The 24,774-nt window shown below is 33.6% G+C and overlaps 1 protein-coding gene and 1 pseudogene across 4 annotated transcripts in view; one reads left to right on the top strand and one right to left on the bottom strand.

The window, feature by feature from the left end:
• Positions 1-24,774, bottom strand: part of ADGRB3 (adhesion G protein-coupled receptor B3) — a 954,807-nt gene that overhangs the window by 845,110 nt on the left and 84,923 nt on the right. The gene's annotated exons all lie outside the window — the stretch shown is intronic.
• Positions 8,889-9,981, top strand: LOC130457599 (septin-2-like; annotated as a pseudogene).

Raw genomic sequence — 24,774 nt, 5'->3', positions numbered from 1 at the left:
AAAAAAGCAATATTTAATTTCAGATGAATCCTTTTTCTTGTTTGTTCTTTATCATTTTTCTGATGACTGTCAAATTAAAAATTAAAAAGTATTTTAACTGTAAAATACTTTGAGCTATTTCCCAGATAAAGAAAATTTAATTACCTTTTAACATAATTTGGCAGGACCAAGCAAAAGAAGATGATCGAGGAGAGTATCTTTCCCTAGAACTCTGCTACCTCAAAGGATATTCCAGTGGAGAGCATGTAAAGGATGTTCTTTGGAACCAGAAAGACTTTTGAACAGAGAATATATGACTATGGTCCAAGTCCAAGAATCAATATATTGCTGGTCAGAGTTCTAAGAGTTATAACGATCTGAGTGGAGTGGCAGGGAGAGCATCACACAATTTCTTTTTTTTTCCCCCTAGTAATGCTGTTGCAGAAATAATATACCTTTCTCCTCCCTCTAATTATGCTCTGTAAATACTTCATTTTAAAAGAAAAAAAATGTTACTCAAGAAGCCCTACAACATTTATTTATAAATATGTCACAAAATATAGCAACATTTTTGGGGAACGGGGTCATTCCAAACTAAAGATTCATTGAATAGTATTTTGAAAATCACTAAATATTCCATGCAGAGTGAGATAAGCCCCTAAGTAAGAACCAGGGAGAGGGAGCTTTATCTTTATGTCTCCTCATTTTCATAAAGAACTTGAGAGAATTTAATAGATCCTAGAATAAAGAAAAGAAGATTTTGAATCTGAAGGTTAGACTCAAGGAAAGTAAACCACTGCTTTGGAAAGTATAGCTTATCTCTCTGGAACAGGGTGGCAAATTATTCTGCTTAAAAGCTAATTCTTAACAAAGCTCATAAACATTCCAGGCAGGCTTATCAGCAAAAGAATTAACATAAACCTAAGTATTTCTTTAATGTAAATATACTTATTTATTGACATGAAGAAATAAATGTGTGGAGTTAGTGCTATGCTACAGGGCAAATATAACATTAGTATAAAAACTTGTTGTGCCCAACTCACTTTGAGATCATTTAGTCTTATTTCAAATAGTAGATATTTATGTTTGCATGTGGAACAGCTAAATTAATGAGTTATAATGACAAACTATTAAAATCAAAAATAAAAAGAAATTTAAAAGGTGACAACTATTGGTCAAAGGTTTTCCATATCATTGTTATTTTTAAAAATTTTGGTCCAGAGCTGTGGGAATTTATTCATGAATATCTTCCAATCAATTTTCAACTAGGAAACTAGGGCAAAGGATAAGGAAGGAATAACAAAAATATCTACTTACAAATGTATAAAAAGAACCACCAGCTGTTGGAGCATTGAACTTACAAATTTGAAGACTTATCTTTATAAGTTCAAGTCCATCCAGTGACACTTACTAGCTGGCACTGTGTGATCTTAGGCAAGGCATTTAATCCCATTTGCCTTAGTTTGTCATCTGTAAAATGAGCTGGAGAGGGATATGGCAAACCATTCCAGCTCCTTTGTCAAGAAACTCCCAAATGGGGCCATGGAGAGTCGGACATAACTGAAAACAACTGAATGACAAATAAAATACTACTATCCAAATAAAGACAGTAGTTTCTAAAAATGCTCATTTCTCTCAGCAGTTATTGATAAAATATTTATTATCTATTACCCTATACTAATGACATGTTCTGGGAATTTTAAGATTTCTTACTTACTATATCATATTTATGCCTTGCTTCATTAAATAAATATTACAAAAGAAATACTTGCACTTAACCTTATCCTTTATTTCTGTAACATGGTTTATTCCAACACCAGTATTGTTATCATTGTGGAATACAAAGAAGTCAGTTGTGCCATGTTCCTCTTTACCTCATCAGAATTTTTTTCAACATTTTCCAGATTATAACTAAATTGGCCTATATGTAAATGAGTGAAGCAAATAGCAGTTGGAAATGATGAAACGTAAAAAATATATATTTTTAGAACTGATTAGTAAAATAAAAATTACATCACTGGAAACCTAATCTTGGTTTTAGATAATTTTCCTCTTATTTTTATACCTTTTGGTATTAACAACATCACTTAGAGCAGAGTTTCTCAACTTCTCAATTTGTAGCAATGAAAATACATAATGCATACCAGATATTTACATTCCTAATCATAACTGTAGCAAAATTAAAGTTTTGAAGTAGCCACCAAAATACTTTTTTGGTTTGAGGTCACTGCAACATGAGGAACTGTATTGCAGGGTCACAGCATTAGAAAGAATGAGAACCACTGACTTAAAGTATCAATAGATAAGAATGATGGATATATCACTATGCACTGAAAATTAATAGATTTATTTATTATATTTTTATTTATATTTATAGATTAATAGAAAATATAGATAACTATATTTTTCAACAGAGATTAAATATTTTGTAGAAATGTAGAAGCATGAAAATTTTAAGATAAGGAAATCTGCACAAAATACTTAATTTTAAGTTTTTAAATTAAGATTTTAAGTTACTAGAAGATAGATTTTTTAAAAAAATTTTAAGTTACTAGAAGATAGAATCTTTTTGTCAGTATTACACGTGGTGAGAAATGAGTTTCAAATAAATATACACTCTGAGTATTTATACTTCAAGTAGTATTATAGACTAAAACATGCCCCTTTGCTCAAAAAACCATTAATAGCTCCCCACCATATAATAAATAAACTAAATTTGATCCTAAGATTCAAGGCTTTCCATCATCTGACTTCTATTGATGTTTTCAGCTTCATTTTATGTTACTGTTCTTTAAGTTTTATGCTTCAGCCAAACCGGGTTATTCCTTTTCCCTTTTGCTCATACATTCAAGTCAGTCAATCAGCCATCATTTAATATATATATGCATATATATATGCATATATACATATATAGATAGATAGATATAGATATATATGCCTCTGTGCCTTTGTTCACACTAGCCCCCTTTCTAGATTAGGGTCCTCTACCATGTATATTCATTGAAGACCTTGCCTTTCTTTAAGATGCAATATAATTAAAAGAACTACCTAAGATAAAATCCCCAGGACCAGATGGATTCACAAATGAATTCTATCAAATATTCAAAGAACAAATAATCCCAATACTATACAAAGTATTGGACAGAATAAGCAAAGAAGGAGTTCTACCAAATTCCTTCTATGACAAAAATATGATAATGATTCTAAAGCCAGGCAGGTCAAAAACAGAGAAAGAAAACTATAGACCAATCTCCCTAATGAACTTAGATTCTAAAATCTTAAATAGCATACCAGCAAAAAGACTCCAGCAAGTGCTCACAAGGGTTATTCATTATGATCAGGTGGTATTTATACCAGGAATGCAAGGATGGTTCAATATTAGGAAAACCATCCACATAATTGACCACATGAACAAGCAAACCAATAAAAATCAAATAATTATCTCAATAAATGCAGAAAAAACCTTAGACAAAATACAACACATTCCTATTGAAAGCACTTGAAAGTATAGGAAAAGAAAGGCCTTTCCTAAAATAATAAACAGTATATATCTAAAACCATCAGCAAACATCATATGCAATGGGGATAAACTAGAAACCTTTCCAATAATATAAGGAGTGAAACAAGCATGACCATTATCACCTTTATTATTTAACATTGAACTAGAGACACTACACTAGCAGTAGCAATTAGAGAAGAAAAAGAAATTGAAGGTATTAAAATAGACAATGAGGAGACCAAGCTATCACTTTTTGAAGATGACATGATGGCCTACTTAAAGAATCCTAGAGAATCAACTAGAAAGCTAGTAGAAATAATCGACAACTTTAGCAAAGTTGCAAGATACAAAATAAACCCACATAAGTCATCAGCATTTCTATATATTTCCAACACATCTTAGCAGCAAGAATTAGAAAGAGAAAATCCATTTAAAATCACCCTAGACAATATAAAATACTTAGGAATCTATTTGCCAAGACAAACACAGGAACTATATAAAAACAGCTACAAAACACTTTCCACATAATTAAAACTAGATCTAAATAACTGGAAAACATTAATTGCTCATGGGTAGGATGAGCCAACATAATAAAAATGACCATCCTACCCAAACTTATTTACTTATTTAGGGCCATACCCATTAAACTACCAAGAAACTTTTTTTACTGAATTAGAAAAGCATAACAAAATTCATTTGGAAGAACAAAAGATCAAGGATATCAAGGGAAATAATTTTTAAAAATGTGAAGGAAGGTGGCCTAGCAATATAAGATCTCAAAATATACTATAAATCAGTGTTCATCAAAACAATTTGGTGCTGGTTAAGAGACAGAAAGGAAGATCAGTATAATAGACTTGGGGTAAGTGACCTCAGCAGTCTAAGATAAACCCAAAGATCCCAGCTTTTGAGACAAAAATCAAAACTTCTGAGAAAATTGGAAGACAGTATGGGAAAGATTGTGTTTTGATCAACATCTCATACCCTATACCCAGTTAAATTCAGAATGGGTGAATGACTTGAATATAAAGAAGGAAACTATAAGTAAATTAAGTGAACACAGAATAGTATATTTGTCAGATCTTTGGGAAAGGAAAGATTTTAGGACAAAGCAAGAGTTAGAAAAAAAATTACAAAATGTAAAACAATTTTGATTACATTAAATTAAAAAGGTTTTGTACAAACAGAACCAATGCAATCAAAATTAGAAGGGAAGCAACAAATTGGGAAAATATCTTCATAACAAAAACTTCTGACAAAGGTCTAATTATTCAAATTTATAAAGAGCTAAATCAATTGTACAAAAAATCAAGCCATTCCCCAACTGATAAATGGGCAAGGGACATGAATAAGAAATCAAAACTCTTAATAAACACATGAAAAAATGTCCTAAATCTTTTATAATCATAGAAATACAAATCAAAGCAACTCTGAGGTAGCACCTCACACCTAACTGGCTAACATGACAGGAAAGGAAAATAATGAATGTTGGAAGGGATGTAGCAAAATTGGAACATTAATACATTGCTGGTGGAGTTGTGAGTTGATCCAACCATTCTGGAGGGCAATTTGGAACGATGCCCAAAGGGCACTAAAAAACTGTCTGCCCTTTGATCCAGCCATGGTACTGCTGGGTTTGTACCCCAAAGAAATAAGGAAAAATACTTGACCAGGAATAGCTGTGCTCTTTGTTGTGGCAAAACATTGGAAAATGAGGGGATACCTCTCAATTTGGGAATGGATGAATAAATTGTGGTTTATGTTAGTGATGCAATACTATTGTGCACAAAGGAATACTGTACTGGAGGAATTCCATGTAAACTGGAAAGACTTGTAGGAACTAATGCAGAGTGAAAGGAGTAGAATCAGAAGAACATTGTACACAGAGACTGATACACTGTGGTACAATCAAATGTAATGGACTTCGCAATTAGTAGCAATACAATGATCCAGAACAATTCAGAGGGATTTATAAGAAAGAACACTATCTACATTCAGAGGGAAAACTGTGGGGGTAGAAACACAGAAGAAAAAAACTGCTTGATCACATGGGTTGATGGGGATATGATTGGGGATGTAGACTCTAAATGATCATCCTAGTGCAAATAAATGGGTTTTTATCAAAGAAACATGTAAAACCCAGTGGAATCGCAAGTCGGCTATGGGAGGGGGTTGGGGGAAGGTTAGGGTAAGAACACAATCCTTGTAACCATGGAAAACATTCTAAATTGACTATATACAATTAAAAAAAGACACAACATAATTAGATGTCACTGTCTCCATAAAGACTTACTTTTAAATATATAAAATAAGGTGGGGAGAATTTTTACAAAGACTTCCTCTATCCCCTCCTTTTGAAAGAGATCTCTCCCTCTTCAATCTTACCTTGACCTCTCCTTTGTATTCTTTGTAACCAGTTACTTAAGCTTATCTCCTCACCACTCTATTAGACCATAGCTAGTTAAGAGTTGAATCTTTGATGTATCTTTTTTATATCATCAATACCAAGGACAACACATTATATTTCCACTCAATAATTATTTGTTTAATTAAAATTATTTGGAATTTCTACAGGGGGAAGTTGATCTCCTTTCATTCTGATTTTAAAAGAAAGGAGAAGAGTATCTTTTTTATGGGACCAACTAGGAATTGAGACAGAATAGGGAGTTGAATACAGGGGGCAATACAAAAATAAGAGTTGATGCATTGAAAGATACATTTCTAGGTTATAAGTGCCATGAGGACATGTTTTATTTTTTGTTCATGTTTTATTTTTTTAATAACACCTAGACAGTGTGTTAGATATGGTAGATGCTCACAAATACCCAATGAATAAGTGAGTGAATAGTAATTAGAAAGGAGCTACAAAAGAAAAGGAGGTCAACAGTAATCCTGAGGAAAGATATAGGAGAATGATCATCAAGTTGAGAGAGGCTTTAAGATTTCATCCAGCACAGCACTATCTGAATATGGGTACTTAATAATAATTTTGACAATATGAGAATAGACTCTGCTAGAGGCAAAAATGCATATTTGTATTATATAGTGCTGGTTTTAGACTACATTAAAATGCACAAAAATAAGTTTTAAAAAAACTGAACAACCGCCTGGCAAGACTGCCTGTGGTCTAGATCAAGGCCAAAATTGAAAATATAGATATGCTCTTTGTCTTCTCATTTTTAGTCACCAGAAACCGCTGCCTCTTTATGTATGAAAGGATTTTATCTCCTTTGAGCACAGATAACACAAAATGGTGACTATTCATGCATAATCTAAGCCTCTAACTTCTGTTTTGTAATTTCTATAGCTCATTCAAAAAGCTTATTTATAATGTATTTTTATTTCAATACATGTTTTTGATGCTTTTATTCATCTAGTCTAGAAATATTTGTCCTAGAGTCATCTTTTCCACAAGTTAAATAGTTAAGCTTGGGAAAAGCTTCCTATAGTTAGATATAAATTTTATATAGCTCCTATGACTTTACTACAGAAATAGTTTAGTATTTTTATTAGTATAGAAATTAGAATTTAGCCAATTGTTTGAGAAATTACTAAACTGGAAAAAATGTCTCAGAAATTTCCTGATGAGAAAAATATACTTTATTTCCTCCAAGGACTCCAATTTATTTTTTAATAGGTATATTTTATCCCACAGGAACACAGATATCACCATATTAAAGATAAGCTTTGGTTTCAATAAGATAGGAAACAGAATTCTGCAATCAAGCCCAGGAATTCTCATCCTGCTATCTGTGAACAGTTGTTTTTTTTTTTTCATGTGATAACTGTATTTCAGCACAATTGAGTTCCTTTGGGAACTATGCATTTTATTTTATGCATTTAAAAAGTGTTGTTTTTTTTTTTTCTGAGAAGGTATCTGTAGGCTTCACCAGAATGTCGAAAGGGTTTATGACACCAAAAAGATTAAGAACCCTGATCTTGTCAATACTACCTAGTTGATATATTTGGAATTTAAAACTTCTGATCTGGTTTAATCCTATTATAATTCTGGTGCTCAAACTGCAACTTCAAGTAGCCTGTGAGTACTACAGCTATCTCTCCCCTCACCACCAGTTTTCCCAGAGAGCAAGGGAGGAAGTGTTTGCTTTGGGCAGCTGAACAGAGGGCCAGGGCATGCAAAATATGTCCTTGGGTGCTGGAAAGAGGGGGAAGGGAGCAGCTGCCTACCCCCCACTCTCACTCTGAATGGGTGCCTATACCCTGCCAATGTTGAATTATACTGATATGATAAATCAATGAAGCCATAATTTTAATCCATGTCCTTTGGTAAAATCTGCACATCCTTTGTTACACCATCCCACACAGAAGTTAAGTGGCTTTTCACTTGTCAAAATGCTAAAAGAGCTAGGCCACCACCCTCATATTTCCTAATTTCTAATCAATCAGTTAATTAAAATGTATTGAGTACCTACTATGTGTCACAAACTGTGCTTAAGTGCTGGAGCATGGGAAGGGATAAGGAATATAGTAGCAGGGGAGATAAAAGATAGGTCCTTCCCTCAAAGAACTTACAGTCTAATGGGTTAGATAACAAGCACACAACTTTGAAGAGGATAATAATCCTAAAAGGCAAGGCACCAGAATTAAGTGTTGGGAAAGACTTCTCATAGAAGATGGAAATCAACTAGGACTTGAAAGAAGTCAGAAAAGTCAGTGCTTTTTCTGATATACCACATTTTCATGGTGCCACCACACATTTCTTTTAGTAAATCTGTGTAGTAGATGTCCCAGTAGAGGGTTTAAGCAGTTAGTTGAGAATTTTTTAAAATTTTATTATATATATATTATACCTGGGAAAAGAGAGAGGAAGCATCTTCAGGGGAAGTAAAATCTAGGCATGGAGATCAGCAATTGCAAAGACATGGAGGTAAGAAAGGGCACACAGAGTTTAGGGAATAGAAACTAGACTATTTTGTTTAGAAAGTAGACTTATTTCATGAAAGAGAATTATAGGAAATAAGTCTAAAAAGATAAACTATCCAAATTGTAAAGGACTTGATTCCATAGGCAATAGGACACTGCTGAAGTTTCTGTAGCTAGAGAATAGTAACAGTCAAATATGCTTAAGGATGATAATATTAACAGAACTTTAGAGGAGTTATTGGCAAGAGCAGAGACCATAAACTAAGTAAGTCCAGGTAGGAGTCTTTTGCAATAGTCTAGAAAAGAAAGGATGAAATTATTCATAACCTTATTAATCTCAATCATTGCTTCTTTCCTCCCTCCAAATCCTAAGTATACTCCAACTCTCATTGCCCTCAATCTCAAGAATTTATCAATTTGGTCAAAGATATGAAAGGAAAACAAAGTGAGGGGGAAAAGGAAAACAAACGGAAGAGAAAGAGCTGTCCACTGCTTTGCTAGTTGTTCCTAAACTCTTTGACTTCATCCCGCGTGATCATTGAACTTCACTGAAGATGTCTAAGCAGCCTGCTCAGTTCACAAATCCAGAAACTCCTGGCAATGTTGGATTTGCAAATCTTCCAAATCAAGTCCAAATTTGAGTTCACTCTGATGGTGGTTGGGGAACCCGGCTTGGTTAAGTCTATGCTGATAAATAGCCTCTTCTTGACTGGTCTGTACCCTGAAAGAGTCATTCCGGGGGCTGCAGAGAAAATAGAAAGGACTGTGCAGATTGAGGCCTCCACAGTGGAGATCAAGGAGAGAGGGGTCAAGCTCAGTCTCACTGTCGTAGACACACAGGCTATGGGGATGTGATTAACTGCGGAGACTGTTTTAAGACCATCATCTCCTACATCGACAAGAAATTAGAAAGGTATCTGCAGGATGAAAGCAGTTTGAACCAGCAACACATCATAGATAATCGGGTGCACTGCTGCTTCTACTTCATTTCACCTTTTGGATACGAGCTCAAACCATTAGATGTTGAGTTTATGAAAGCAATCCACAATAAGGTGAATATCGTGCCCGTGATTGCAAAAGCTGATACTCTTACCCTGAAGAAGGAACGATTGAAGAAGAGGGTCCTGGATGAAATCGAAGAGCGTGGCATCAAGATTTATCATTTGCCCGATGCTGAGTCCGACAAGGGCAAGGATTTCAAAGAACAGACTGGACTTCTGAAGGCCAGTATTCCGTTTTCAGTGATGGGATCCAATCAGCTGATTGAAGCCAAAGGCAAAAAGGTTCGAGGCCATCTTTATCCTTAGGGAGTCGTGGAAGTGGAGAATCCAGAACATAATGACTTTCTCAAGCTGAGAACGATGCTAATCACTCACATGCAGGATTTCCAGGAGGTGACCCAGGATCTTTACCACGAGAACTTCAGCTCGGAAAGAATCAAGAGAAGCGGCAGAAAAGTGGAAAATGAGGAAGTGAATCAAGACCAAATCTTGCTGGAAAAGGAAGCAGAACTTTGTCGTATGCAGGAGACTATCCAGAGGATGCAGGCTCAGATGCAGATGCAGATGCAGATTCAAGGAGGAGGCAAAGATATCTTCGTGCATGGGCACCAGGCTTAAGAATTTCACTTACAGAGAAGAAAAAAAGAACATTCCAGTGTGTTTTTTCATGAAATCCCGGAAAGGAAGTCAACCTTCTTTCTACAATACCTGTGGCCTGAAATTGTTGCTCACCATTTTTACCCAAAGGTCGGTTGGGGTACCTTTTGTAATATGGACCTTGTATTTTATACTTTCCCATAACATGTCTGTTCCTACATAACTACTGTTAGGTAGACTTGGTTTTCTAGGATTACACTGTAAACTCATTCTGGATTCGTATGGTCTCTTTTGCCCTGGCCAGTCTGGATATTTCTATTTTTGATCTGCACTGCCATGGAGTCTCACACAGGAGTGAATTCTCCTTTTTCATCCAGCAGGTGTCAGAGCTCCAGACCTCTCTCATTAGGACCCCTGGGTAGGATAAGGAATTTCATCTGGTATAAACTAGTGTGTGTAACACCCAACACCCAGTTTTGTTGCTGCCCCTTGGGGTGCATTTGTTAACACATACATATAGTAACCAGCATCACCAGTTTGAAATAACAAAGAGGAATATGTACCTTTAAATAATTCACATTAAAATGTAACCTTTTGTAAAAAAAAAAAGGAAGAGAAAAATGGAAGATGAGAAAAAGGACAGGAGAATGGGGTTTTGCACAACAGTTTTCATTTTCCTAGAGAATAGGGAAGAAAAATGAAAGGTAATGTGATACATTTTTCCTTTTTCCATATGCCTTTAAAATAAAAACATTTGAAGTATGAATGTAGAACAAAGTTTGCTAATTTTTGCTTTATTTTATTTTTTGTTTTTTTATGTGAATAAGATGATAAATATAGAAATATTTTTATATGACTCCCACATGTAAAACCTATATCAAATCACTTCCCTTTTCAGGGAAGTGGGAGAAGGAGGTGAAAAGGAGAGAATTTGGAACCCAAATTGTTTTTTAAAAAGTTAAAAAAAATGTTTTCACATATAACTAGAAAAAAAGGAAATATAAATAAATAAACTAATCCACCACAAAAATAAAATAAAATACATTGATGGCATCTCTAAACACTCACTCCTCTTCATATATATAGTTACAGGTTGTTGCTATTTCAACCTCTCTAACTCTTTGTGACCCTGAGGATGATACTTGGCCATGGGGTTTAATGCAATGATATTGGAGTAGCTTGTCGTTTCCTTCTCCAGTGGATTTTTTTAAAACAAAAGAGTTTTAGTTACTTGCCCAAAGTCACATAGCTAGAAAGGATACAGGATAAGATATGAACACAGGGTTTCCTGACTCCAGGACAAGAGTTTCATTCACTGAACCATTTAGCTGCCCCATATAGTTACAAACCAAAGTATAACTCATGACAGTTTAAGCTGCAATATGAAGGTTATATTCCCAAGAGAAATAATATTCTTTTAAAAGAAATAAATAGGGAGAGCTTGCCTGTTCTATAAAGAAGACATAGCCTACTAAATATGGCACCAGCCTCAGTGCAATAATCTGAAAATACTAGGTAATCTTTGCCTCTTCAAACTTCATAAATGATTAAAGGGTTCAATCAAGACCCTAATTTTCCCTAGAACATTCATAAATGGGAACAAAATACACTTAAAATGGAAACCATCTTATTATTCCATTAAGTTATGCAAATACAGAAGTTATTAATATAGAATACAGACGGGATTAAAGGAAATAATTTTATCATTAATATGAAATCAGTTTTTAAATACCATAAGAGAACACAATATAGAATTTTGCTATTTGTAAAATACAGAAGAATAATATTAGTATACAGTACTGCACCTCTTCTGGTAAAGAAAAAAATCAACATGAGCAATGGAAATACTCTTTGAGATTGGGTTGCTCTAATAGCAGATGACACCAAGTACCAGCTTCTCATTCAAGGTCTAGTTAATGAAATAACATTTCATTTGTTTCAAAGTATTATAATTAGCTTTTCTTAAATTCAGAAGTATTTTAAAATGAATGTGTTTAATGAAGCAAAGAGTAAAACAAAATGCCTCAAACATTGAGTTTTGTCAAAGAACAAACTATTTTATACTAATTATTATGAAAGTATGCAAGTTTAATGGATCTCCTTTCATAGAAATCCCAGGATGTGTGCCCAAAAGATTTATAATGATTTTTTCTTGTAACAATGGAACAAAGTAAAACATTTATGTAAGGTACAAATTGATAATAAGCATTGGCATTAATCAAACGTTTTCTTTAAAAAATCCTTTTGCCTTTCAGAACTTTTCAAGTCACAATTTTCAAAGCATGAAATAGTCACTTAATTTTCTCTATGATAAAATCATTAAAAGACAAATCAAATGAAGCTTCAAAGCTGGGATGTATCAAGAGTAATATATTATCTTACACATAATTAGTTCTACATAAAATAACTCAAAAATATATTTGAAGTGTCAGTACAAAGGTTGGTGCTAAAATCTTGTATAAAAGAGACATCTTTCATCCTTGTTTAAAAAGAAAGTAAAACTTCTTGTGACAAGTCATAGACTTCTGCCAGTCTTAGAGGGCATCTATTCCTTTAATCAGTTCCTTTGTTTATGTCTTTCCAAGTATCAGTAAATACTTTTAGACCTTATGATATTCCCTTTAAACAATTTAGTTAGCATTCTTCATCTACTTTATAGTCATTTAAAAATAAATATTATGATTAATTTATTAAGAACAAAAATTATAATTTTTAATTCACAGTTTTAACCATTGACTACTTCTTCATGGTTAAATTTTATGAAATAATAAAAGCATCTTCATAATATAGAAATTGAAAATGTCACTTATTCAACAAATGAAATATAAGCTTATAAGAAAACATGTATAAGCTTAAATTGTAAATTATGAGAAAGTTCATTTCAGTTTTGTGATATTTTTAAGTTTGAAAAATTTTTTTAAAACCATAAGGCTTTAACTGGCAATAACTCCTCCCATTCCCTCTTTGGAATGATGTAGCCATCAGCAATGATGGTGGTAAGGTGGGGATTTTGAAAATGACTAACCAGCCATGGGCATATGGTTTTTTTTTTTTGTTTGTTTGTTTGTTTTGTTTTGTTTTGTTTTGTATCCACTTTGTTCCTTAATTTCTAATGATAATTTAATAAAACTCCTTAAAAAAAACATAAGGCTACAAAGATTCTCTCTAAGAGTTAATTGCAGGCTGTTCATTTAAAACAGTTCACAAATTACTTAAATCCATTTTGAATATATGATTACAATGATATTTATATACAGCAATAGATTTGCAATATCTGCATTATATATTTTTTCTGAGATGAATTTACCAGCTACACAAACATTAGAAATCCAAATTGTCCATAAAATGGTAGAAATGATGAATATAATAAATATTATAGTTTTTTTATTACAAATACTGTCACTGATAATCCAGCTCTTTTTTAAAGTGAAAAATGATATGTAACACTTAATGGTTTATTATCTAGACAAATATATTTACATATACGTATATGATGATTTGTACTGATATAATTAAATCAAAGTAGACACAGAAATAGGGTAGCTAGATAGCAAATAGATAGAGAGCAAGGTCTGGAGATGGGAGGACTTGGATCCAAATACAGCTTTAGTTACTTCCTAACTGTGTAACCTGGGGATAGGTCACTTAACCCCAGTTGGCTAGTTCTAACTGGTCTTCTGCCTTGGAATTGATATTTAATACCAATTGTAAGACAGATGGTAAGAGTAAAATAAAAAAAAATGTCTTCCTGAGTTCAAATCTGGCCTCAGACACTTCCTAGCTGCCTGACTCTGGGCAAGTTATGTAACTGCATCTGTTTCCTCATCTATAAAATGAGCTTGAGAAGGAAATGACAAACCACTCCAGTGACTTTGCTAATAAAACCCCAAATGGGGACATAAAGAGTCAAAAAGGACTGAAAAATGACTAAACGACATACATACAAATACAAATTTACATATCCTCAGTCTTTTCTTAATTGATTATAAACAACTCTTCAATGTAGTTTACCAATCTATATTTTCATCAAATTGTTTCTATGTGTTTAATGGTGTTTCCACAGCTTTTAATTATTCAACTTTGATGACTTTATCACTTTCAATTTTGACTCTCCATCCAGAAGGTAGCCTGGAGCAAAACTGTATGTCTTGTATGTGCCATGTTTTGTCTCTGACCTCAAACTTGGTTCACCTACATAGGAAGATTTTTGAAAATAAGACAGTTTTTATGGCATTTGAGTCAGAAGCTTCTTAGAAACTAAAAATACGCACTCTCCCCCCTCCACCACCATTCTTTGTGTTTTTGATTTTTTGCCAAAGAGATAGTGTGGGACTGACTAGCCTCAAACAAGTACAGAAGGAGAGGTCACACAAGAAGGCATGAGACAGAGGGACTTTTGAAATGGTCATTGAAACATTTCATGAAACTTTTTCTATCCCTCTAACAGGAGTGCTTTCCTTTCCATACAGGATTCTTCTGTTCCCATGCTTTCAGGGCCCAAACTAGCTGCCTTAGTGTTTGTTTGTTTGTATGTGTGTGTGGGGGGATTGGTGAGAGGTGAAAGCCTTTACATATTAATTAGAGAAAATTAAACTTAAAGTGCCAGTTTAAAATTTTTCAATAGTTTCAGTCTGAAAATCAGCATCATCCAGCAACCAGAATAGAGTGTATATAGAAGGGGAACAATTGACTGATTCACATGTAGGATGGTGAAGGTGGAACAGTCAGGAGATTTATTTAGTTTAGTCTTCCATCATTTACTCTGTGATGTTATTAACTCCCAGACCTGGTAATGATAATATTAAATTATGCTTTTTATTACATTAAAGATATGGTAGCTAAACTTCTGGTAATGATGGTCTAAGAGCTAAATCAGCTAGGTTGATCCTCAGATCCACTACCTACTCTGAAAAATTTTTGTTGTTAGTGCTGTTTGTATGTTTGTTGATTTTTGTTTTACCTCCTCAGTCATCCTCAAAGGTAAGAAACTGCTCTCTCACCAGGTTTATCCCAGACATCTCTATAACTTTGCAGGCCTTAATAGATCAGACAAAAATCCAAAGATTATCCTCACACATTTATGAGGCCCTGAATATGATTTTAATAGAGTAAATAAAAAGCAAACAATCCCCACAATAAAACTTTAATTATATAAGGTTACCATTACCATTTTTAACATGAAAAATCTACATTAAGTTGATCATGGTTGCTGTCCATTTGGTAATAAAAAAATTATGAAGGGTGAAAAATAGTAAAACCAGTCTATTAAAAGTGATTATACTATGGGTGAATGACCTGAATATAAAGAAGGAAACTATAAGCAAATTAAGCAAACACAGAATAGTATACTTGTCAGATCTTTGGGAAAGGAAAGACATTAAAACCAATCAAGAGCTAGAAAAAAACCACAGACTATAAAATCAATAATTTTGATTACATCAAATTAAAAAGTTTTTGTACAAACAAAACTAATGCATCCAAAATTAGAAGAGAAGCAACAAATTGGGAAACAATCTTCATTACAAAAACCTCTGACAAAGATCTAATTATTCAAATTTATAAAGAACTAAACCAATTGTACAAAAAATCAAGCCATTCTCCAATTGATAAATGGGCAAGGGACATGAATAGGCAATTTTCAGTCAAATAAATAAAAACTATTAATAATAATATGAAATATTATATTTTATAATGTAATATAATATATACTTACATATTGGCTAACATGACAGCAAAGGAAAGTAATGAATGTTGGAGGGGATGTGGCAAATTTGGGACATTAATGCATTGCTGGTGGAGTTATGAATTGATCCAACCATTCTGGAGAGCAATTTGGAACTATGCCCAAAGGGTGCTAAAAGACTGCCCTTTGATCCAGCCATAGCACTGCTGGGTTTGTACCCCAAAAGAGATAATAAGGAAAAAGACATGTACAAAAATATTCATAGCTGCCCTCTTTGTGGTGGCAAAAAATTGGAAAATGAGGGGATGCCCTTCAATTGGGGAATGGCTGAACAAATTGTGGTATATATTGGTTATGGAATACTATTGTGCTCAAAGGAATAATAAAATGGAGGAATTCCATGGAGACTGGAATGACCTCCAGGAACTGATGCAAAGTGAAAGGAACAGAACCAGGAAAACATTGTACACAGAGACTGATACACTGTGGTACAATTGAATGTGATGCACTTCTCCATTAGTGGCAATGCAGTGACCCTGAACAACTTGGAGGAATCTAGGAGAAAAACCACTATCCACATTCAGAGGAAAAACACCGGAGAAAAACATCTGCTTGAATACATGGATCTCGAAGGGATATGGTTGGGGATGTAGACTCTAAATGAAAATCCTAGTGCAAACAACAACATGGAAATAGGTTCTGATCAAGGACACAAGTAATACCCAATGAAATTGTGTGTTGGATGTGGAAAGGATGGGTGGAGGGGAGGGAGGGAAATAAAGTGATTATTGTAACAAAAAAAAAAAGAAACATGTCTTTCAACAAAGAGAAAGAACAAACATATTAATCACAGTTAAATAGAAAAGTCAGTGTGATAGATGACATCAATAAAGTCATATAAACAAAAAAGTGATTATACTACCAAAACATTTTGCTACATATAAATTGTGTGCCTATACTAAGATGACAATTTATATTGTTCCTTCATGCAACATAAAATTGCAGAAGAAAAGGAAACATTAGAATGTGAGCTCCTTGAGAATAGAGATTATGTTTTTGCTTTTATTTTATCCCCAGGACTGGCATAAAATATTTAATAACTGCTTTTGAACTGAATAAGGAGATTGATGAATGAAAAACAGTATCTTGAAAAGTTCAACCATAAATCTGTTCATTCACCCCACACCAAAGAACAATGTAAAAGGACAAAAATTTTTTTCCTATTGTGCAGTTGCTACCAAAAAAACCTGGAAATAGGCATGTTAAACACTTCATTAGGAATAAACTCAGAATGTGCCAGAATGGGTGAAGCTTTACTTTGTTGAATGGCACTTCAGGGATGGTTCTAGGTTACTGAATCAAATCAGAATTGTTGGTTCAAGATTAGAAGTTTAAGTCAGATTATTGTCATGTAGCATTTATTAGGTGCCCACTGTTTTGGGTCCTGTGCTTTGTATCAGAGATACAAAGAGAGCCCAAAATAAACAAAACGAAAATCTGTCCCTATTTATAAGGATCTTTTAGTCTAATGAGGGAGACAACATACAAATTATATACAAGATAATTCAGGGGCAATTCAGAGGTAAGTCACTAAATTTAAGGAGGGTTAGGAAAGACTTTCAGTAATTGTGACTATTTTAGACTTGAAGGAAACCAGGGAACCTAGTAGGCAGAGATGAGAAAGAACAGCCTGGGCATGAAAATGCCCTCAGGATGAAGATGGAGATGGAGTGTCCTGTCCTGGCTGGACATTTAGAAACAATCTAATTCAATCCCTTCGTTTTACAAATGAGGAAACTAAGGCCAAAAGAAGTTAAATGGATTTTCAAATATCGCAAGATAGGAAGTAGCAAGGATTTGGGCAGGTCTTCTGAATCACCATCCCTCTCCATCACTGTACCATGCTGTCTCCCTTCTCAAAGGAGCAGACAAATTCACTAGTCTGTACTATTCTGACACTACAATTAATTTTGTATATATATGTAGTATTATATGTAATTTTAAATTTGCATTTCAGAAATCTCTAAAAGTAAGAAGAGAGTGTTAAGGAAATGGGAATGGGAGCCAGATAGTGGAAAATAGCTTGCTATTGTTTTGATTACTAAAAGTTTTTCAGAATTTTATAGCATCAGTCTGTGACCTTCAGAAATATCTATTGTTTCTGAAAGCTTTTGTGCTAAAAAAACTCATCTAAATCATATCTTTTCAAAATAGCAATATTACTTCCAAAAATATAAAAAATGATGTCATTGAAAGGAATTTTTTATAGCTTAGACTTATATACAGGTATACAGCCCATAACTAAACTGAAACTGCATAAAACAAACTAGAATTTCAGTGATGCTTCTGTGCTCCCAGTTTGATATGGCTTGGTTGGCTTCTGTCTGATCTAACCTCATCATCCTCTGAGCTGTGCTCATCAGAGCTTTATTCCAGTTTTCCTACTTCTTTGTGTATGCCTGACTTTGACTCTATTGACCTTTTTGTGATAATTTTTATTCCCCAGATCCTGAATCTGGATTTGACCACTACTTTTTATAGGACTTCACATTCTCTGATTCTAAATCATTTCTCTCCTGTGCAAAAGGTCCATAATATCATTAGAGTTGTTACTCCCTCCATTGACACCAATCACAACCCTTTCCATACCTGAGTCACTGATCTTTATGAGGTACTGTGACCTAAAACTTCATCATTTGATCCTTATCTATCTCGACTTGAGTTCCTTTCCACTAGGCTTGTACTAGGATGCCAGACACCATCGCAGGATTGTTAGAGGAAACTCAAAAGTTTCCTCAGCTTTGATGGACCTCTCAGAATCTGTTCTACCTGGCTTCAGCACCTGATAACCCAGAATTACTTCCATAACACTATGAGGCATCAAAATTAGATTTCCACAGAATAAGTTTCAATTGTATCAGTACACATTATTTAAGCCATCTGATTTACAAATGATTTTTAAAAATTAATTTTAGTAAGATATGTATACATGCTTGAATCTTTTGAGTTTTTGCATTTTCTAGTATCTTTACTTGAAAATTTAAAAATTATAAATTATTATTATTAAATCTATTATCAAGCCTTGTGGATATCTAATTAATCTGAATAGCTCAATTTTGACTCTAGGGTCAATATGTAGAGGCATATTGCATCATCTTCATTGAGAAAGAAAAATTCAACAATAGGAGCTTCCTAAAGCCAAGAGAATTGAAGATTTAAATAAATGTACAAGCTGCCTTTTCACTCAATCACTTACATTTAAGGAAACCTTTAGGTCATTCATTAGCTTCATTTAATTGTCCAATGTTAAAATCTTTGTTAAATGGAGGAATGAAGAAAGTCTTACAGAATTTATTTCCATAAGGTCATTGCTTTAATTTTCCAAAATCAAAGAAAGTGTTTACATGTTTAGGTGAGCTCAATTCAGGCTATGATAAAAATAGCATTTTGTTTTTTTCACTTAACATTTTAATGACCTCTTGAGAAAGCACTTGAAAATTACTGTGAGGTTGCCATTATTATCCAAGTACCAAAAAACCTTTTTAAAAAAAGATCAGCACTTTAAAAATTTTTGAAATGTATATGATATAATATATGAGATGCCAATATATTATCTCACATGTACATATCTTTTTTACTTTATAAGCAACTACATCAGGATCAGGAAATGGTTTATCATTTAATTCAAAATTACTTTCCACTTTCTTGTGTATTTCCGATAAAATGAAAATGAGATATCCAAACATCAAAGACCAATTCTATACCATGGATTAATATAAAATTTTTCATAAAACATTCATTATAAATAAGAATTATATTGGTTATCATTTTATTCTAAATACTACTTATATGTTGACAGCATTATTCATCAGTTTTATGCTAAGAACTTTAAATGGAAAGATGATTTTAATTGCATATGTACTTATCTCAATAAAATCATTCCCTAACTTCTGTCATTTATGATATTTTTATTGACAATATTCCCTCAGGGAAAATATGAATTTAGATCTTACCATAGGGAAGGCCACCAATTATATTCCACCAATTAAAAAGATAGTAAAGCATGTAATTGGGATTTTTTAATTTGATAAAATGAAATACTTTCCCATCAAATCCTGACACTTGTAATGAGGCAACCATGTTACAAAAGTCACATTCTACAGATACAACCAAAAGGTTGAACATTTATTATGGAATTATATATTTCCTAGGACATTTCAGTTTAATTAAATTTGCTGTATTGATCTTGAATATTCTGCCAAATGATATGGAACGATATAGAATAAAGCATAATTTTCTGTACTCTAATTCAACTTCACAGTTAGAAGTAGGCAGACCTTTTTTCTAGATCCTGTTTGTCTTTCAGTCTTCAGCTTTTGGAAAGAGTGAAGGTTGGTTCCACATTCCTAAAGCCTTCTCTGTCTCTACTCCTGCCATGTGCAATGGAGCATTTACAGTGCACAAGATGAGATACATATTTAAAGCTAACATGATCATAGAGGTCCTCTAGTTTAATTCTTTTATGGTACCAAAAACTTATGCTCAGTAGGTGGCTAGCCCATAGTAGGAACAAGGGAAGCAAGTAAGAAAGTTTAAGATTTGAAACCAGTTAAGCCAAGGTGAGAAAGAATAGGCAAAATATTGCTAGAACTGCCATAACTGAATTCCATGAACCTTTGACCATATTCATATTAAAAAGGAAATCATTTGGTTCATAAACTTGTTCTTTTTGTTTCTGTTTTAATATGTTGATAACCAGATTTCAAACTAACCTGTTTCTTTTGAAATCTCATTTGTTTTATATTATGCATTTAAAAAGTCTATTCTGAAACAGGGGTTAAGAAAATAACAATAAACATTTATATAGCACTTATTATAGACCAGGCATTCAAACTCAAAATTATTATCTCAAGTGATCCCTCACACACACTCTAGGGGAATTTATTCATTATACCCATTTATCGATGAGAAAGCTGAAGCAAACAGAAGTTAAGTGATTTGCCTTTGGCCACATTCTTAATAAGTTCTTGAGGCCAGATTTGAAGTTGGGGCTTCCTGACTCTAGATCCAGTATTCTTCACCACATAGCTACCCCTAAACTCCATAGACTTCACAAGACTGCTCAAAGAAGCCAGGACTTTGAAAAGTTTAGGATCTTCTGTTTTAAAGGAACTGAGTTCAATGGATAACTTGACTAAGATTCCCAAAATATTTGTAAAAGCCTCAAATCAAAGAGTTTTAGTGTTGTTCAACTATTTCAGTTGTGCCCAACTCTGCATGATGCCATTTAGGATTTTCTTGACAGAGATACTGTAATGCTTTGCTATTTCCTTCTCCAGCTCATTTTAAAAATGAAGTATTTGAGGCAAACAGAATTAAATTACTTGCTCTGGATCATATAGCTAATTAAATATCTGAGGCCAGATTTGAACTCAGGAAGACTCATCTTCCTGGTTCTGGGCCTGGTGCTCTATTCAGCTGTGCTACCTATCTGTTCTTCAGAAATTAGAAGTATAGAACTTATGGTTTAAGAGTGAAGCCTGAAACATTGCTAACATTGGCATAAATGTATCTTAGAGGCAGCTGGGTGGCTCAATAGATAAGAATCAGCCCTAGAAGATAGAGGATACTGGGTTCAAATATGACCTCAGAAACTTCCTAGCTGTGTGACCCTGGGCAAGTCATTTAATCTCAACTTACTGGCCCTTACTGCTTTTCTGCCTGGGAACCAATACTTAGTATTGATCCTAAGACAGAAGGAAAGAGTTTAAAAAATAATAGGTATCATAAATCAACATATTTTAATTATTTAAGAAATAAAAAATATATATATACTTTTGTTCTGTAGTTTTTAATTGAATATTTCCCATTAATGTTAAATGTTAAAATACTATAATATTTCAGAACTGCTAACAGCAAAAAGACATGTCACACATACAGACAGACAGACAGACAGATAGAGACTCCACCAACCAATAAACCAATAAAGCAAAGTATTCAATAAGAATCATCTCAAATGGATTGTGGGGCCACTTAAGAGAACTCCAGGTATCCATGTATGTTTGGTTAGCATTTCCTTTCTTAAAATATTGACATGATTAATCACTGAACATAGAAAATAAGAATTTCTCTGGTGTTGCTTTGCAGAGGTATTTATTCTAATTACTTTTTCTCCTTCCTTCCTCTCCTTTTCTCTTCTCCTTTTCTCCTCTCTTTTTTCTCTTTCCTTCCTTCCTTCCTTCCTTCATTCCTTCCTTCCTTCCTTCATTCCTTCCTTCCTTCCTTCCTTCCTTCTTTCCCTCCTTCCTTCCTTCCTTCCTTCTTTCCTTCCTTTCTTCCTCCCTCCCTCCCTCTCTTCCTTCCTCCCTCCCTTCCTCCCTCTCTCTCTCTCTCTCTCTCTCTCTCTTTCTTTCCATTATTTAACAAAATTAATATTAAAAATGTATCATATTTTAAGTGGTTTTCCAAGCACTGAGGAAGGAGTGAGGGGGAATGAACCAAGACTGCACTAGAAGAAGTCAAACAAACAAACAAACCAAGAACCGGTAGGAAAATGGATTGTAGAAATAAACATTGGTTTGTAAAGCAGATAGAGTTAAAGGTCTGAGATATGCCAGGATTTCACTTTTAGTCTAATATTTAAACTGAGACTTTGAAAGAATGATCTGATATGAAATCTCTTTTCTAAATAACAACTCTTTTGCTCTCCTCGTTTTCTCAGTGGTCTTCTCTACCACATATACACCCAGACTTAAAGCAGACCACCTGTCTTCCTACTTACATTCAGAGTCCCCTTTTTCATGAAAAAACCTATCTGATCAAATATTCAACATTTTCCCTTTTATCTTAGAAGAATAAACACAACAAGGATCATAGGATCAATGTTATAGAATTGGAAGGAATTATTTTGGCCACATAAAATGCCCCCCCCTTTTACAAATAAGAAAACTAAGACCTACAAAGGTTAAGTTATTTGCCCAAAGTCACAAAGGTGACTAGTAGCAGAGCAGAGATTTGGAGCTGACTCCAAATATATTCCTCTTGTGCCTCCCTAAAGCTAATTCTGGTAACTGTGTTCTTAATCCTACCCCTTTTACTTGCCTCAGGAGTCCTTTATATAATTACTATTATTCTTTCTCCCATTCATCTTTGGTTTCTCCCCTTTACTGTCTCTTTTCTAATTGCCCAGCAAACATGCTTAAGTCTGTCCGATCCTACTGAAGACTTCTCTTGATCCTTTGATACCTTTTAGCTACATATAATCTCTCCTCTTAATTACACTTCTTGAGAAAAAATAATTCTACATTTAATACCTTCATCTCCCCAGGTCATTTCCACTTCTTGTAGTTTTCTTTCTGTAACACTGTTGAAACCAATTTTCCAAGAGACTCGGAAAACTCACTACTAATTCCCATATCTTCTGAACTTTTTGCTTTAGATTTCCACAGCAACTGAAATAGTTGATTACCCATTACTTCTTCATGTTCCTGCCTTAGTTTGCACATGTTACATTCTTCAACATTTCTAACTGTTCATTTTGCCTCTTTTGTGAGTTTTCATCTTCATTCCTATTCCTTAAAATTGCACAAGTATCTATCCTCGGCTGACCCTATGCTCTTCTCTATCGGTCATAGTCTCCTTTTTGTGAACTCAGACACTGATTCAGTTTCAGTCACTTTGTAGAGATGTCTCTTTTCAGCTTGGAGCCAATATCCTTACATCAAGACATTTGTAACTAGATATCTCATAAGTATATCAAATTTTGTTTTATAATTTTATAAGTAAAATCACCATCTCCCCCTCCCACCATGTTCAAAACTTTGCTTTTGTCTTTGACTTTCCTATCCTCCTTCTCTCCTGCATATTCTGGAATTGATTCTTCTGAATTCTTCCTCCATAATGTATCTTCCATCTGTCTCTTACTTCTTATTCCTACTGACCTACACTGTAGTCTATTGATATTACCACTTATCTTCACTATTACAACTGCTGAATTAGAAACATTTCCTGTCTTCACAATCATCTCACCACTTCTCAGAGACTAATGAAATAAAGTTATTTTTCCTATACAAGTTTGCAGAAATCCTAAAATTTGTCCAATCTTTTTAAGATGACAATACTCCAACTGTGCTCTGACCAGAGCAGAGTGCAATACAATTAGCTATTCCTTATTTTCGTGCTTTTTTATTTTTTTAATTCACTTTTCCCTTAACTATAAGGATAGCACATTCCAGGCTTAATATTGGGAAACAGATCTTTTTGAACTTCCTTTTAATTGTGGATAACAATGCGTCATAGGAACTCATTTTTGTTGCAGTCATAGAAAAATTCAATGAGAAAGAGCAATGATGTAGAGTTTAGCAGTAAACAGGGAGTAATTTCATTTTGAAAATATGTCCATGACAGTTATTAGAATGACAAGGTCATTTGGTCAGTTCTCAAGTCTTATGAAAAAAAGAACTTTCATAAACTCCATTATCATGTATTCTAATCCTCAACTAAAAAAATGTCACCTAACTTTAAAAAGTCCCTGTTATAATTTTCATTTTTCTTTCTTCTCACTGGTTACTGGTCTTTGTATAATAATATTTTCTATAGGAGAAAAATAATTTATTCTATATTTTGCTTCTAAAAAGCATATTACCCTGTTCCTTTAATCTTTTCCTAGATTTATGTAATAACAGTTTGCTTGAAGAGGCTCCAGTTAAAATATTCATAGGTTAAAAGGAAACAGATATAAAATTAAATAAAATTAAGGATGATAATATTTCAAAGTTCTAGTTATCAATTCAAAAACCATAATGGTAAAAAGTAGTCTTATGCCTGTGGAGCAAGGCAATAGGGAATTTACTGAAAAATATGCCCTGTTTTGTTTTAACAAATGTTAACAACCAAAAGAGTGGCAGAAATAAACTACTTCACCAACTAGAAGAATGGGTAACAGTCAAAAGTTGATGGAACAAACTGGATTGGAGAATAAAAACATGACAAATACCTTTTAATGTGTGGTCATAACCCTCTCAAATTAAATAAGTTATGGAACATTAAGCATGCTAGAACAGTTTTACATCAGAGCAACCTGTAATGGCTCCCTATTCCTTTGAGGATTAAATACCAATATTTTTGGTATT

This window comes from Monodelphis domestica, chromosome 2 (assembly GCF_027887165.1).
Source record: "Monodelphis domestica isolate mMonDom1 chromosome 2, mMonDom1.pri, whole genome shotgun sequence".
Classification (NCBI taxonomy): domain Eukaryota; kingdom Metazoa; phylum Chordata; class Mammalia; order Didelphimorphia; family Didelphidae; genus Monodelphis; species Monodelphis domestica.
The sequence above is the reverse complement of the archived record's forward strand: the minus strand, read 5'-3'. Positions and strand labels throughout refer to the sequence as shown.